Source organism: Argentina silus (genome assembly GCF_951799395.1).
Source record: "Argentina silus genome assembly, chromosome: 7".
NCBI classification, from domain to species: domain Eukaryota; kingdom Metazoa; phylum Chordata; class Actinopteri; order Argentiniformes; family Argentinidae; genus Argentina; species Argentina silus.
The window spans coordinates 15,125,634-15,131,430 of record NC_139661.1 but is presented as its reverse complement, the minus strand read 5'-3'; the positions used below and the strand labels follow the sequence as shown (position 1 = coordinate 15,131,430).

The 5,797-nt window shown below is 41.2% G+C and overlaps 1 pseudogene across 1 annotated transcript in view; it reads left to right on the top strand.

Annotated features, from left to right (window-relative positions):
• LOC310807462 (excitatory amino acid transporter 1-like) overlaps positions 1–1,660 on the top strand; it is a 9,466-nt pseudogene extending 7,806 nt beyond the window's left edge. The window contains exons 6-7 of the transcript in view: positions 267–400; positions 1,453–1,660. The product of the transcript in view is annotated as an excitatory amino acid transporter 1-like (transcript). The remainder of the gene's footprint in view (positions 1–266; positions 401–1,452) is intronic.
• Positions 1,661–5,797: the final 4,137 nt, after the last annotated feature.

Sequence of the window (5,797 nt, the reverse complement as noted above, 5' to 3'; positions counted from 1 at the left end):
GGTCATACCAGGGGAGGCTGGTGGAGGTAGAAATCGGAGGACGGGCTCATTGTAATGCATCAAACAGGTGTGGTATCAAACAGGTGTGCACACATTCCATGCATTACAATGAGCCGGTCCTCCGATTTTTACCTCCATCAGCCTTGGAGGTGATAAACAGGTGATAAACATGATAAACAGGTAATAAACAAGTGATAAACAGGTCATAAACAGTGTGAATTCTGAGTGTTTCTGAGAACGTGTCTGTCGTCTACCGTGTGTTCCAGCATCACAGCCACAGCAGCCAGCATCGGCGCTGCCGGATCCCCCAAGCTGGACTCGTCACCATGGTGATAGTGCTGACCTCTGTAGGCCTGCCCACCGATGATATCAGCCTCATCATCGCTGTCGATTGGTTCCTGTGAGTAAAGGCTGTTTTCCATTGCCTTATCGTAGGTATATGGTCATGTGTATGTACTGGTGAGGCTGGTGGGGGTGGAAATCGAGGGATGGACTCATTGTAATGCATGGAATGGAATGATGAATGGTATAAACACATGCATGCTTGATATGATTCCTCATTCCGTTCTATGCATTACAATGAGCCCGTCCTCCGATGTCTACCTCCACCAGCCTCTTCTGATGTACTGTAATATTTAGGTTATTTCTCATTTTCCCATCAACATACATAGAGACATGATCATCTGTAAGCCTATATGGGTGTTATTATATGTGTATATAAAGGCCTTAGGGGAAGAGTTAGAGAGACCCTCCCCTAACATTCCATAATCCTCGATCCATCTGTTTCTGATTCCATCGACATCTGATTCCACTGGAGAGATCACATCTATTGCATGTGACCTGCTGGCTGAGTGTGTGCTCATTTGGCTTGATAACGAAGGTCTTGTAAGCATAAAATATAACTGTATTTTCAATGAGAATCGTTGTGTATAAAAAAAATATCCCACCTGGTTTCAGTTTGGCCGATATCCTTAGAAAAACAGAACAGGGTCTTTCCTTGCTTCTACTGAACATCCTCTGGCAACATAGCAAACAGAAGGTTCCTTGTCTGATCTTGAGTCGTTTTGGTAGTGAAGGGGTCACTTTCTGGGGAGAGGAGGTGACAGAATGTCATGTTTGTAATATGTTGCCAGTGTAAATGCCTGTACTGTATATCGGGGGGGCTGGCGGAGGGAGAAATCGGAGGACAGGCTCATTGTAATGCATGAATTGGAATGAGGAATGGTATCAATTAGACATGTTACTCATTCCATTCCATGCATTGCAATGAGCCCGTCCCGATTTCAACCTCCACCAGTCCCCCCTGCTACAGATCTTAGGCCAGTCTAGTACGTATACTAGTCTATTGCCTAGTTCACAACTGACACCCCCCCCCCCTCTCTCTCTCCCCCCCCCCCCCCCTCTCCCCCCGCACCCCCCCCCCCCCCCCCCCTCTCTCTCTCACTCGTCCAGGGACCGGTTGCGTACTACCACTAACGTGCTAGGAGACTCCATAGGGGCAGGCATCGTAGCGCACCTCTCTCAAAACGAGCTCCAGAACAAGGACGCAGAGATGGGCAACTCTGTGGTGGAGGAGGCCAACAAGAAGCCCTACCAGCTCATCACCCAGGAGAACGAGTATGAGAACGAGAAGGCCCCCGACACCGAGACCAAGATGTAGTAGGACTGACAGTATCACTGTGTTGATGGTGCATTCAAGCGCTCCTGGGAAACTCTGAGCCTTCCCACCCAAGATTTAGCGTAGAATTGTGCATAGGGCGCTCCCTATTGGCTAATTCTGAGATTGCTCTGAGTGGGAAACTCAAGAATTCTCAGAGGTACACGAATTGCCGAGTCAGAAATCTTCTAGAGTTTTCTAGTTCAGAGGAGCACTTGAATGCAGCATGACAGTACTGTACCACCCAGGGGAGGCTGGTGGCGGTAGAAATCGGAGGACGAGCTCATTGTAATGCATAGAATGGAATGAAACCATTCCTCATTCCATTCCATGCATTACAATGAGCCGGTCCTCCGATTTCTACCTCCACCAGCCTCCCCTGGTACCACCATAGGGTTGGCTGCAGTACCGGTTTGAATGAAGAACTCTGGGGGAAGAAGGGCTGTTTTTTTTTTTTTTTTTTTTTTTTACAAGTTTCTGTACAGATGTTAGTGACTTTATTCAGATTCTTTTTGTATTTGATTTGGTGTTTTAGTTTTTTATCCTTTGACAGTAGCGTTGTCGGTTTCTGAGAAATGTAAATGCTAAGAGGCAGCAATTTGTCATGATCTTTGAATCATAAGTCCAATAGTTTGACATAGATAATTTCTTTTAAAAACATTTGTTAACATTACCTGAGGTCAGTATGTTTAGTTCTGTACCTCTTATGCCATTTTCTACGGCTGATAACCAAAATAGGTTGCCAAGGACCTCATCAACTTATTAGTTTGTATCAACAGTTCTAGTTTTACTTATACCACTTATGAATCAAATAAATAGTTTCAAGTTGGAGTTGGAGAGTATGACATTTTAAAGTATCATGATTCTACCCCCCAAACAATCTGACATTTTGTGTATGTGATATGATGCAATTTTTGTCCAAAGATACTGCTGGTATTCACAGGTTGAAGGCCTACGATTTCAGTGCAGTTCAAAGTTCAAAAGAGAAGATGATATCATGACTACTGTGAAACGTGTTTGACTCCACTGTTTTGGACATTTCCACAGGACCATGTTTGAAACAGATGCACACCCTTTAACAGGGTCATGATGGTATTAGCATGTCAAAACCCCTATGTTTGTTCCCCTGTTTGTTAGTATTTGCTGTTATAATGATTGGGCAGAAACAAAATCGATAATTTCTAACAAAAGATACCACAAATAAAGCATGGATTAACATGAATTTATTGATTAAACTAATCAGTATAGTTGATTAGTATCAACTATAGTATGTAATAATTTTGTCATCAATACCTCTGTCTTATGTTTGAAGTCCTAAGACAAGAGCTATAACTAATACAGTTTGAAGTTAACAAATTCTCTAAATTTAGTAGAAATGTATTTGTATAGAAAAATCTTTTGAATGTATTTGTATAGTGAATAATGTAGATATACCTGTGTACATTAACTGTAGATTTTGAAGAGTCAATGGTTATTTGAGGATGACTGCTGTGAAAGATGTAAAGACATTCCTTTGAGAACTTTCTAGATAGAATAACCACCCTCTTTATTGATACACCCGTCATACACATTGACTGATAAATGAGACTAAAGCTTCGGGAGACGGTTGAAAAAATGTGATAAATGCCTTTTTGTTTACAGTTGATATCCCTCTTGCTGGTGTAATGCTTGATTTATCTTTTTGTAATGGCTGAAGAATAAATCACACACACACACACACACACACACACACACACACACACACACACACACACACACACACACACACACACACACACACACACACACACACACACACACACACACACACACACACACACAGCACACACATAAATAGAGATCATGGGTAGATTTTTTTCTTGTATAGTTTTGAATAAAAAAAGATAAATAAAAGAAAGAACATGGTGTTGTTTTGTGGGTTTGATGTATCCAGTACATCTAGTACTGCACTTGTATGAACTCATAGCAATATGGGATTCACGGTTTTCTAATCATCAATCAACGACATTGACAATAGAATGAAGTGTGAAAAGAATAAAAAACGAAACAGAAACATTTCAAAACAATCAAAACTAATTTTGGAACAACAATAACAGGTATCCTAAATTATATGAACTTTGACCTAAGATAAAGTAGGCCCTCAAATACACTGCTGACCTCTCGTCTGCCATTCAAACAGGACCATGTACAGATATTATGGGACACATTTGATTTGAATGCAGTGGAGACTGGTGGAGGTAGAGATCGGAGGAAGGGCTCATTGTAATGCATGGAATGGAATAAGAAATAGTATGAAACACGTGAGGTTAAGGTGCCACGTAGGAAGTACAATACAGCTGATTCAGGAGTGAGTGCGCAATAAAGAACACATGCACGAGGAGCTGATAGGACCTTAATGTTCCACATTTAAATAGACTGGGGTTTGTTGCCACCTTGAGGACATGTTTGTAATCGCCTCTGGTAGAATAAAGGATTTGTTAGACAGCCCCTCTGAATGCTTCACACAAAAGTGTTTGGTTATGTCGTTGCAGATGCTTATAATATGAGAAGTGTTTAGATGAGAGAAGAAAATGTGATTCATAAAAAAAAATCAAGTTTTATTATTTAATTATTGGCTAAAGGAGAGGTTTTGAATATCCAAAGATTCAGTGAGTAAATCTATTCTCTCAGAAAACTGCTTCAAAGTTTTCATCAAACCATAACATCTACAGTAAGTAGTAAACGTAAAAAGGTTTTTGTAGTAGTAGTAGTAGCTTTTATTTGCAGCTCACATATGCAGATTATGCATGTTTTTGCTCTATTACATGTGTCTTACAAATGAACACAAAACATGTGTGGAATGTGGAAGGAAGAATGGTATCACGTGTGTTTGATAGCATTCCTCATTCCATTCCATGCATTATAATGAGTCCTCCGCTTTCTATCTCCACCAGCCTCCCCTGGTATGACAACACACATGCAGATATAATCACACATAATGACACAACAACCACCTTTAAAATCATTCTATTTGAAACAAAGAGCCTAGGAAGCTGATGGACAGGTATAATAAATACCTGATAGTGAGGATCTGTCCAAAGTTCATGTCCATGTTGTTGACCTGGGCGATGAAGAGGGCGGCCAGGGCTTCGTACAGGATGACTCATTGGATAACACTGGGAATGTTACCAGGCCTTATGCTTTTATGACTTGACTATGACAATGTTGTAATATCAATTCACTGTTAGCTTCATGATGGTCATTGCCAACCCAAATGCATTGTGAGTGGGATACCACATGGTGTGCAGGCTTTTACAGCAGCCCCAGACAACCTTTAACACCCCTGACAATTAAGCCCTCGACAAAAGGCAAGAGTGAGTAAATAAGTCCTTCCTTTGAAAGGACTGGATTCCCAGTGTTGGGGAGTAGTTCCACTACATGTAGTTCAACATCATTTTTAACTGCATTTTGCAGTAGTGTGGTGGGAGTTTAAATACATTCAGATCCTAGTAATGTTTACAGTAGTGAACTTCTTTTTAGTAGCTGTGTAGTAGGCTCCTGTCACTCCAAAAAAATTACATTGGATTTTAACTGCTATTCCAGCCCTTGAACTCCCTCACTGCCTCCGCTCTCCCCATTTTCCCCCACCTCAAAAAATGTTTTGCTCTCCCAGTGATTTCAGAGCGTTTCAATCGTACGATTTCTATCACACGGACTGGTCATCTTTCAGTAATTGACTGTTGTGTGTTGGATGAAGTAGTTTCGATGTAGTGAAATACTTTTCAAAGTCGATTTAGTTTGACAAACAAACGGGTAGCTTTCATGTAGTTAAACGTCTTAACTTGTAAGTAATTGGTAATCGAGTAATATAGGGAAATACATTTTCAGAGTAGCTTCCCCAACACTGTGGATTATATTGATAATCCCTACACATATTAAGGTATCATAAAGGAGAAAACAACAAGACAGAGACGGTTGATTGACACGGATGGTTGATTGTAAAAATAGGCCGTTATTTTTTGACAGCTGTCAGTTGATTTTCGAAGGCTTGGTGCGCAGCGCCACCTAGCGGTGAATGATCCGATGTGGCATTTCGTTTGACGCCGATGGAGGGAGTCACTCCAGAGATCTTTTGGTCACTCTCCGACGGTGGCTCTTCCG